A 12,547-nucleotide genomic window follows, 5' to 3' on the forward strand; every position below is an offset into this window, starting at 1 on the left:
ACAGAGGTACCCACTCATGCATTTCTCTGCACCTGTCCTACAAATCTGACAGTGTCTTCAACAGAAATTTTGTGGCGCTCAACCAGCTAGTAAGAGGACAAGTTGTAATTGCTGCTGCCTGTTAGGAGAGCATAACTAGATTTTCCCCAAGCAATTCATTTTGAAGCTGCAGCCAAAGCGCATCAGTGGTTCAACAAAGCAAGCAGCAAATGCGGGACTTTTACAATAGCTACAAAGCACAAAGCAGAACATGTAGTTAGAAGAATGTTTTGCCCAGTGAGTCCCTAAATTCTCCCTCAGAACTTCACATGCTAAAAAATCTCCAAAAGCTCCAGTGGAAAGTGAATCACTGTCTACCAAACAAAGAAGATCACATTACTTTTTTCCCTTTTATCTCCATACTCCTGCACCTTTATTCCTGTGTTCAGTTAAACTCAGCAGGGCAGCAGCTTGGATGTTTAAAAATGTAGAGGACAACCTTCAGTGCGTCTGCAGTGCTACAGCTTGTGCGAAAGTGTGCTTTTCCACACCTGAGATCTTAAAAAATTCAAGTGGAAGTGGTGCATTAGGGTGCACCGCAGACTGAGGTTGGTGTTTATCAAATGTCTCAGACTCGGGGGCGATGATGTACTGTGGAGTGGCTCTTGCTGTCACAATGCAGCAAAACAGAGCCTCACCAGAAATGTAGAATCTATTCTAGTATCCTTGCGAGAGCTGCTCCAGCTCAGGTTCTTTGCCATATCTCTCCATCTATTTTGGAAAAGATGCACAAAAATCGTGCCCTCTAATTCCTGTGGTCTTGTGGTCATGTTAGCAAAAACAAAAGCTAACTAGCTAGCTAATGGCTGATGTGGATTTGCTAGCTTGTTAGCAAGAATTTGGCTAACATCAGCTAATATAAGATGTGAATATATGTCACTTACAGATCTGCCATCAACATCTTTTGCAGATCATCAAAATTTGGGTTTCTTTTCAACATAGATGAGACTTACAGAGAGACTATCTAAGTACAGGAAACAGGAAAGAAGAAAGTTGACCGAGGTTAGGAAGGGTCAGTTATCAGTGATACTTATAGATGATGACAGTGATGTGCAGAGATTATCCAAGAACCCAGGGGGAGAATTAAAAGCAGCACTGACTCTGCATACAGACTTAGAGTAAGCAGCACTTTTTACCCAAGGTCAAAGGTGTGGTAGTAAAGTTAACTATGAATGTCTGTATTTTATATAGCAAACATAACCATGGACTGTATTTTGGAAGAGTTCAGTGGTAGATTTCAGTTTTCCTGGTTTCTTGCCAAGTTAGATACAAAATGTAGCTTTCCTGTAAGACAGAAGCAGTGTGACACTGCTACAAAGTGTTTGACTTCATCCCAAAACCTTTTGTTATCTGAATTTAAATGGGTAGTTTTAGGTGCCTAAATTTAGTAGCACATTGGTAATTTGGATAACACTGCCAAGGCATTTTGTCACAAAGGCCTAAAGACTCATTGGCTAACACCTGGAATACCTAGAGGCCCCCCTCTTAATTATGATATTGCAAGCTAGTTAGGGCTAGGGCGAGGGAAACAGTGCCACAAATGGGCATCATTCATTTCCGAGTCAGTTTTCACAAGGGAAGAATTGCTGAATACTGCCACTACTTGTAGCTTAAGCTGGCAAGAAGAAGTAGGGTTAGGTGCCCTGTCAAGTTGTGAGCAGATTTATGTTAATGCCTCTCCACACTTGTGGACCTGTGTCAACAGAGCTTAAAAGTTTGTTTTTCATAAAATGATTCCACAAATGATATACAATTACGGTAAAAGTACTCGCCTCTACTTCCAAATAACATCTGCTCCTACCAGAACTACAGACTATAATTATTACATTTTCCTTAAGGCTTCTTGACATTGTGTTTCTAGCTCCTCAGATTAAATCAGGTCTATTTTAGTTTATTTTATTACCCTTCCTAATTGTGCATTTTGTTGTTGTACCATTAACTCTTAATGTTATTTTGTTTATATGGACTTCTTTTCTTTCTCATGTAGATTTCGTTCTTCTGTTTTGGGGGTATATGTACATATTAAAGTCTGAAAACTGAAAACTTAATATCTACACACTATAAATTCTGCTAAAAGCTTCTCAGTTCATATACTGTGCTCTTTGGTGTGAACAACTACATTTCATTTGCTATTCATTCCTCTCATTCAGACAGATACTCGCCTGCAGGCAGACCTGAGCAGATACAGTACTGGGTAATTACATTTTGAATAGCTGAAGAAAACGAGGCGTACTTTATTTATCTGATTTTAGTCTGGCTCAGTGGATGTTTTACAGAGAGAAAAAAAAAAGATTTCTACTTTCTACACAAGAGCTACTGGAGAGTGAAACATGATTGGCCTTTACTTGAACCGTCTGATCTCAGTTTACACTGATTGGCTGATTCACAGGAAAATACCATTTTCCATTTTGACGTTACAGCTGGTGGATGATGAAGCCTGATTAGTTTCCACCCCATTGCTTTTTATATCACCCCTTATTTTGTCCTTACATTTTGACCAATCACTTCATTTGTGTTAATTTGGTGAAAGTGTTCCGATTCAAGGTAACAGTCACAAAAGACAATTATCTCTGATACGTGTGTCACACATAAGAACTTCTGGTTTAAAAGCAATACATTCTCTCTTGACTTTTCTCCAAATTCATTCCAGTTTCAATCAGTTTTTTCCTCCTCTCCTGTGACGGTGCTAAAAACGAAGTGAGCAGAAAGGTCTGGCTATGGAAGACTAACCTTATCTTGCAAATGAAGTGTCTACTACTGTTCAGCACTGTGTGAAGATAACTCAGGAACCATTTCCTATACTGCTCCTCACTCTAATTTAGACAGATATGGATGTTAAGCCTGCAGGGACACCTGGAAAAGATTGCAACTAATTACCTGTCGAACACTTCAGAAATCAAAAAGGGCGCGGTATCTTTCTCATATCTTCTGTAGCGAGCAGTGTTTCTGCATTTGAAGTTATTTATGTGTCTGGTATCAGATGATGACCACCTCAGGCAGGTGAGAAGCCTTGTGTCAAAGGAGAAACAAGATTGAAGCCTGTAGGAGTTGCGTATCTTAATTTTATTGTATTATATTGCAGTTTTCATTGTGCTATCTCTTATGATCTCAATTTACTGTGTCCCTATCTGCATTTGACTTTTTTTTGCTGCAGCAGTGGCCCAATTTCCCAACAGGGATCATTAAACTTTAATTTCATCAAATCTAAGAACCATGTAAGCTGGAATTGGACATTTTCTGGCAAGCCACTGAACTTGCTGTGGTATATTCTTTCCAAATTATTTAGGGTGGTGATGTCTTGTATCTTCTGAACATAGTGGGTGTAATTATGGACAGACACATGCTCCTCCAGTCGGGCCTGTGGCCTCAGAGATTCCCTGTTCCCGTTCTGAGAGTGGATCCGGTTGTACTTACAGCCTTATGGGGACATTAACCTGTATTCACACCCACATCATGAGGACTCATCGTCCATCTGAGGACATCGGTCTAACCCTCACAAGGTTATCTATTCATTTTAAGCTTAACACTCGAGTTGAATTAATAAATAAATTTACTCCAGAAAAAGATGCATTGAAAATTAGTTGTGGACCTTCATGGCCCCCTAGAGACTAAACTGACTCACCATTACCTCTGTTGAGAGGATCGGAGTTTAAGACATATAGATAGAAAACACATTGCTGGATATATGGTATTACACAATGCCAAGCTTGTTAGATCCAATCTATCAAGGGGGTTGAGGGTTTCTGTGCCAACCTGTTAGAGCTAATTTCTCAGCTCAGTTCTCCCAGGGTCCACCAGTGTGCAGATTTGGATCTGTGCTGTTTTGCTGTTTCTCTGATGATGGCACAATTTATGCAAACAATTTGTTAAATTGCTTATTTGATCGTGTTTACTGTGTATTAAAGCCACATGTTCTGTTCAAACACCTATCTATTTTTTTTGGATCGCACAGGGAGCCTTTACAGAAGTCTTGCACAACAACGCTGAAGCTCAAGTGTCTTAAAGACGACACCACATTCTGACAAGAAACAAAAAAAAAAAAAAATCAACCGTTTGAATTGTGTCTTTCATTTCTTTTGGGTTGGATATTTTATGGTTTAACTTCCACTGCAGCTACAGCTGAGATCTACACCACAATTTCTTTCAGCTGTCTGAAACCTCAACAGTAAATGTCAGGTTTTGGAGTCCAAGAGCAAAGGGCTTTTCTTTATAGCTGCCATTTTGCAGTGAGTTCAACATTCATACAGAAAGAAATCCATCGAAGTGAAGGTAGGGAGAGCAGTACCTACTGGAACAGTGGACTCAACAGTCTGTGTTTGGAGTAAAAAGGCAGGCTGTGATCATGGTCATCATGTCCTTCTGTTCACAATTTGGTTAGCTGGTTAATTAGCAAGTTAGCTGGTTATTGGTTTGATAACAGCAAGCTAACCAATCCACTGTGATTAAAAGTCATTCCAGGAATTGCACATGCAGATGGAGGAGATAAAGGGAAAGCTAATAATAAACTTAATGGCCAAATGCATGTGGAAGCCTAAACATTACACACAAAGATTTTCTAACATCTCATTCCAAAATGGTGGTCATTCATCTGCTGCTTTAACAGCCTCCAGTCTCCTGGCAATGATCCCCACAAGTATGAAAAGTTCATTTGCGAAAACAGAAAAAGGCATTCATAAAATGAATCTAACCAATAGCAGTTTGATTGTTATTCCTTTTGACTACACAATAAAAACAAAAAAAAACAAAACAAGAATATGAAAAACAACCCCAGACCAGTTTTGTTTGATGTTCCCTGGAGTGCACAATTTAAAAAACACAATTTAGGAAAATAAATCAAAACGGAGATAACTGTTTTTGCAAATGAACCCCTCACTATTTTAACCAGCTGGATCCGCTCCCATTGGGCAACAAGAACATTAGAGAGATCGGTCACACATGTTGAGAAACAAGGCCTGGCTCTTCGTTGGCAGTTCAGGCAGTCATTTCATACCAAGACTGCTGGATAGAGTTTTGGCCAGTCAAGTTCTTCTACACCAAACTAGGAAAACTATTTCATTATGGACCTGACTCATGCATGAGGCATTTTCATGTTAAACACACATTATGCAAATTCTAGTCTCTCACACATCCCGTGTTTTCTTGGAAATTATAGCAGCTAGCGATGGTTAGCAGTAAACGCACCGTTACCTTGAATAAACTGCAGATTTTCCTACATTTTAACATTGTTGGAAACATTGGGGATAATGTAAGTGCACAACATAACAAACAATAGAATATGTCTAGCATTTCTAGACATTTTAATGCAGAAATGCCACATGTTATAGCTTTAAAGCAGGGAAAGACTTTCCCTAAACTCTCCTCAATGTAGGAGGCTCACCACTGCCTAAAATATTGTATGCTGACTGTCTGAATCTGAATTAAAGTGAAAGAAAATGAGATTCAAGCATTTTAAAATTCAAATAAACCAAAATGATTCCCCACCTGAGGGACTTGTTATTTTTTCAGTTTTACATACAGCAGGCACAGCAGAGATAGCTTTAAATAGCAAGCAGCCACACACTCTCTCTCTCTCACACAGACACACAAGGTACTGTGACAGGTCTTAGTAAAGCAGAGATAGAATTAATAAGAAACCATCTTTCATAGAAAAATACACTCTTTGGAAGGCAGTTAGCTGCTGAGTTTAAGTGACCTTGACAGGTGACGCTGTGTAATTCACATCTCACCTTCTCTCTCTGCAGTTTAATTCAGTCGGTGGTTAGCTCAGGGCGAAAGCATGAAGGGATCCAGAAATGCTTTCGCTCTGCCTTTTTGCCGGAGAAGAAAGCAACGGGGTGCGAGAGGGACTGTTTACGTGTGTGTATACTCTGTGTGTGTGTGTCTGTGTGTGTGTGTGTGTGTGTGTGTGTGAGAACATGCATGTGTGCGAGTGAGCGAATGACTCCCTTTATGCGTGATCCTCCTCAATTTCTCAAATCGTCCTGCTCTTTGTTGTGGTACATTCAAAGCTCCCAGGGACAATCAACATGGTATCCCATAACTCACTGTGTGTCTTTGTGTGTGTGTGTGCGTGTGTGATCTTAATGAGGCTCAGTAGGCTAATTTCTAAGCAGGAAGTTGATGATGGTGGGAAAGAAGCCTAAAACTCCGCTCAACAAATCCCAAAGCCCAAAAATACATCAAAATCTGCAGCATCTCTCTGTCTTTTTCTTTATTTTTAATCTCTGTCTGTGTGTTTAAGCAGCCATGAATGTTTACTAAAGCCATTCATCCCTCTGATCTGTACATGGCTTCACCTCAGCTCAGCAGGTGTCTCAGACGGTGTGAACATGTTTTTCGATACATCTCGGCTGCAGAAACATCGCCGTCGTTATGATTCTGCAGACAAAGAGAGGCTTAGCGGTGAGATTGCGTTTTAGAGGTTGGGGCCCCAAGTGTTTATATTCTCAGCAGAGCCAGATAATCACCGTGGTTGACTAGCTTGGCACATTGGCACTTGTCATGAATGTGCTCACATTGCCGCCAGATGTCATACTCAATCTGAAAGTAATAAATAACCCACGATTTTCATAGAAATGAATTTCACTCTTAGTGCTCACTATTATTGATTGATGGAACACAGCATGTACCCTAATCAAAAAAAGCTTTAGCATTTGATGTTCTGAACATGCTGATTTGAATAAACAGAAAAATGGGTTTTCAGCATGAACAGGAAGAGCCTCTAACTGTGTGATTTTGGTTGAAAAGACAAAACAAAGAGACACATATCAACAGGAAATCTAAAAAAAAAAAAAAAAAGATGTCACAGTGCACCGCAAACATTTCAGCCTTTAAAGGCTCATTTATACCCCCTAATGTACAAAATAGATGCATCCTTTTGAAATAATCAGTGTCACTTGCCCACATACTTCCATGTGTCCTTTATACTGGCACTGATGTTAAAGTCTGTGTAAAATAAAAATAAGTTTGTTCTGGGTTTGTCATACCAAAGAAACGTGTTATTAACCACCCAGCCAAATTTGAACGATTAAAAAGATTGCTATGTTCATAAAATTAGGTCTCAATGAGCAGATTTTTCTGCCCAAAAATGCTGGGGGCGTGTCTGGTCCACTGTCTCAAGTGTGAAACACCACAATGACTTGAAAACCACTTGAAACATGGACACCCCCTTTAGCAGCTTCACTGGACATGTCCAGACGTGTTTGAGCAACCAGAGCCAGAGGACAGTGACAGGATGATATTTTTTTGTTGTTAGAACTGAAGTGAGCTGAAGTGAACTGTTGGGCTGATTTGGACTGAGAGATTTGCTGAAGGTACGTTTGGGAGTGGATTTGGGGGGTTGTTCATGTGTCTGTTTGTGGGGCTGATATAGTGTTGGGGGGACAATGACTCCAGCACATCACTTAGCCATGTTTCAGGTCCACCCAAAAAGTCTTGACAACAGAGATCATGAACAAGTCTACTGGTCTAACTCCAGAATTAGAAGAAATACTTTAAATTCCCTTTACACAGAATTTAAGCAAAATATATCCACTAGAATCAGAAGAGTCAGAAGTCACCACAAAGAAGAAGCAGCAAACATAGTGATGCTGGAGGAGGTTGTATGAATGAATGAATTGTAATAACGCACCTCTTTAGAAAAAGGGCCAAAGCTGAGGAAGCATTATAGCGGTGGTCTGTGCAAGACAATACAATGCAAAGTGAACTTTTTCATCTTGTCCTGTGGTTGTGTCTCACTTTAACTAGTGGCAACAGTACCACATTTTCCCAATGACTGCGAGTGGCACTGATGCATTTTGTCCGTATTTGTATTTGTAAGCCGTATTGTGAATGGAGAGAAGCCTCCATTTGTATGTGTATGTGGAGCTAATGTTAAGTATAATTTAGCCATAAGAGTGACAAAAAAAAGTTCTCACACCTTGCTGTCCAGAGAGGCAGCAGCTGGAAGTCTGAAGACTTCATTATCCAGAAGTCCTGCCAGGCCCTTACAGATCTGTGTTGCTTTCTACTGACAGCACCCAAAGAGATGAAAGAGGTAAAAGATCTAATGCTGGTGAGTTTTGGTTGCCATTTGCCAGTTTATGAAGCACAACTGCTGTACATTCCAACAAGTCAGACATATAATATGTAATTCAGGCAGTACATCTGTTGGTGTTCACAAGAGCAGTGTTTCCCAACCCTTGTCCTGAGGACACACTGCCCCCACTGTTTTAGATGTTTGCCCTCCTCCAACAAACCTTGATTCAAATGATCAACTCATCATCAAGCCTCTGCAGAAGCCTGATAACGACCTGTTCATTTCAATCAGGTGTGTTGGAGCAGAAAACTTCTAAAACATGGAGGGCAGTGGACAGGATCATTGGCAATTGACATGCCCGTTCCTCTTTTACAATGAGCCAATGTCAGAATTTGCTGCCTCTGTGAAATTTCTGTAACTTTGTGGAACTAATAATCCGTGCGTGGAGGTGAAAGTGTTCAGTTTCTCACTCAAGTTTTCTTTTTATATTCTTTCTACTACTTACACTACAACTACTTCAGTCTATTATGTGTGTACAACTGAATGCAACACTATGAATGCCTTCCAGGAAAGGCTGTTCAAAAGTATGTGCCCTTATCCTCATATTAAAACGATTATTGCATCTCATCCCTCTCTGTGATGGCAGGCTTATCACCCCGCCTTTGAGTGTGGCCATTCAGAACAGCTCTAAACACTTTTGCCTACCATTGTGGTCAGACAACGTTATTCAGGCTTGTTCATTTTCAGCTTCCCAATGTCTTTTTGGCCCCTAATACCCAATCAAAGAATGTTTAAATGGCATGGAATATCTGGACTCAATTGCCAACAGTTTATCCAGACTTGGTTGGACACTTGGCGTTTGTCAAACGCTCCATACTACACAGTAAGTTTCACTGGCCCTTTTGCTTGCACAATCCTAGTCCAACACCCTGCTGACCATCATTAGGATGAGGCGGAGATGGCTGACTGCAGCATCACTTCTCAGCCAAAACATTAGCAGCAAAAATTTTAGCAAGATACAATATTTTTGCACATTGCAGCAAGCATCTGTGGAATTTTTTCAAGATGAACTGATGCAACTCTGAATGCACAACACAATACCCAAACCTGTCTCCTAGAAATTACTTTTGTGCATTACTAAATTGTTTTCATAAATATGTTGTGGTGATAAACATAATTCCTGCCAAGATTGTGTTTACACAAATTTGAAACAATAAATTTATATGATGAACAGGATTCGCAAAGAGGTGGATGGGGTTGATGGAGGGCAAACAAAGGACCTTATCATCACAGTCCAGGGTTTGTGTCCAGACTTCTGCAACAAACACATCTTGGTTAAGGTAAGGAAATGTCATCACTTTGGGCAGGTTTAGGTAACAAAAGCGCTTTGTCCATCTGACTTAATCCTCTGAGGTGAGCACTCGTTTCCATTAGCTGTATGTGCCGATGCACACATGCACACACTGACACAGAAAAACAGTAGAACCCGCCTAACAAATCTTGGACTTTACTGCAGTTGGGGTTTGGGAAAGATCGCCTGGAGGGGATGATGTGATTGCTTGCATGTGTTTGTGCCTGATCAACTGACCTGCAGCTTGTCCACATCTAATCTTGCATCCTAACACACTGATCAGGCTAATTTTTATTGCGCACATTCAAGACTGTGCACTGAAGGACCTCAGTGATTCAGAATTTAAAAAGAAAAAAAGGTTTTAAATACGTCCACGCCCGTGATAGCTGCCACTACAGGCATTAGCCTTATGTCTTTGGGTCATCCCATTCTTGTAAACGGGATGACTCTCAAGAATGCCTCCAAGGAATCTCTTGCATCAAGCGTCAACTTGGACTCAAGGATGAACTGATTGGATTTTGGTAGTCAAAGGTCGAGGTCATGGTGACTCCACTAATCATAGTTTGGGCCATAACTCAAGAATGTGTGCGCTATATATGACATAATTACACACAAATATCTAATAGGATAAAATGATGAGGTGATTACATTTTATATCAACAAGCACAAAAGTCAACTTCATAGTGACATCATAATATTTAACTCTATCAGTCCTTTCTACTCCTCTATATAAATAGCCTGTAAATGAGGACACCATGATTTCGTCACTGGAAATTATTCACTGGAATCACACGTTAAGTGATTACTTCCATTTTTGCCAAAACAGACTTCATAACTTTTATTAAAGTTCTTCAAAGTCTTCACTACATACATTACATGAGTCTGTACAGACATGGATGTAAATTACTTGACTAGACTGACGGTGGTTTGTTCACTGAACTGCAAGGTAGTAATTCTGCTTCTTGACTGCTCTTTTTATACGACCATTGACAGTTGACTTCTCATTCTTCTCCACAACCTTGTTTCAGCTCAAGACAATGTGGGGGCCATGTTAACGTCGGTGAAACTGACATTTCATTGCAGTAGGTGCCTCACCATCTGTTATCTGCACCTTACTGAGTGCAGTCTTCTGGTTAATAACATGTCCTCATTATGTTAATAGAAATGTATTTCGGTCTGCATTACATTTCCCATTTTTGCAGTTGCACATTAGCCTTATATAAATGTTATTTCTAGGAGACGGGGCTGCAGTACCAGTTAACTGTAACTGGTATCCACATATGAATGACTTTATAGGCTCCCTGCAGCATTCGTCGTTTGCCGCAGACCCTATTTCACTTTCATTTAGGCATTCAGCTGTGAGCAGGGAGCGAGAGAGGGGAGTGAATGGTGAAATATGAGAGAGAAAGAGAGACTGCGAGGGAAAGTGAGAGATGCTGAGGGTGACAGAAGGAAATGAAGATGAGAGGAATTTAAAGAAGGAAGTTGTGATAGTGGATGATTGACATAACTGACAGATCACAATGAATGGATAGATGGATGAGGGGAGGGAGGGGAGAAGCTGAATGTGTGCGTGTGTGTGTGTGTGTGTGTGTGTGTGTGTGTGTGTTTACGTGTGTGTGTACATAAGAGGCAGAGAGAGAGAGAGAGACTGACTGGCTCAAGCCATGACAGTGTAAAAATACAATGGCTCCAGTATTGACTCTGTGTATTTGTGTGTTATGTTTGCTTGTGTTAAGTATTGTGAGTGTGAGTGAGAGAGATATATTGACAGTTATTTTATTTGTCAAGGTAGTAAATGTTGAATGGCAGCTTTGCGACAGTGTGCTGCAGCCTGTGTGTGTGTGTGTAGTGTGTGTAAACATACAGTATGTGTATTGTCTAACTCGTGTGCAATTTATAGTTTCGTGCACTCGTCTGCTGACTCAGCAAGGCGGTCTTCAAACTCACCGGCACAGATTCCTGCAACCTCAACTGTTTCATGCGACATTTTCTGGCACAATTACGCAATTAATCTATTTTTTAAAACCCCATTTTTAGCTGTCTGGGTTTGTCTTCGCTTTGTTGTTTTTTTTTTTTCCACCAATTTGAAAGGTGCGGAGCCTCGCTTTCATTCCAGCTACTTGTCAAGAGTGAGTGCCGAGTGTTTATCAGACCAAAACAGTCTCCTGTCATTTACTTAAAAGCCAAATCCATCATCCAAAAATAAGCTGAAGTCTGTCCCCCCACTGGGAACTGACATATGAGAATGAAAACGGCTTTTTATAGTGAAATTATCCGACAGAGCTGTCGATCGAGAGTCAAGATGATGTGTGAGAGCTTAAGATGAGTTGAGAATGTTCTTTGAATGTTAACAATGATTAAAGAAAAAAAACATAAAAAATGGAAGTGAAATTGAGTTAAATATATAATATAGAACTAACTGTAGCTTCACACAACAGCTTTCCCACTTAAACCTCAATCTTTGTGCATTAAGTCATTTTTGTTCATTATTGAGTCTTAAAATCCATCTATTTCTAAAGAAGTGAATGTCTACAGCTGAAGTTCATTTGGTAGAGAAGTTTAGGCAGTCAGTGTTGAGTTGGCGGTTTGATTTCTGGCTTCCCATATTAAATTATCCTTGAGCAAGACGTTTGTCAAATGGACAGAATGTGATATAACTTCAACTTGTTATCAGTTTCCTTCATGTAGTTGTAAATTGTCTTGATTCTTGCTTAATATGATTTAAATTAAATTCTGCCCCTAGGGGTCTCTCTCTCTCTCTCTCTCTCTCTCTCTCTCTCTCTCTCTCTCTCTCATTAAAACACTTACAAAAGATGTAGTTTGATGTGGGATATGGGAACTGACCCTTCGCTAAGCCCCGCCCTCCGTAGTTACTGTTGCTATGCCTGCCAAACTTGCCATTCTTGTGCTGTATTTATGCAGTTTACGGTGATCACGGCGGCAGATTTAACATAGAAATTTCGGGTATTTGTTGAACCATGAGATCTGTGATTCCTTAGAGAAGTAAACAAAAGCAGCTTTATATTTCTAGCTGACGAGAAGCTGCTAAAATTATGACTCTCACAAGCAGATCTCATTAGTGTAGCCGGCTGATTTGAGCTAATGCTAACTTCATTTGAGTCAGCTGAGAAATCTCC

The sequence above is a fragment of the Lutjanus erythropterus genome, chromosome 3, assembly GCF_056507025.1.
Source record: "Lutjanus erythropterus isolate fLutEry1 chromosome 3, fLutEry1.hap2, whole genome shotgun sequence".
NCBI lineage: Eukaryota > Metazoa > Chordata > Actinopteri > Lutjaniformes > Lutjanidae > Lutjanus > Lutjanus erythropterus.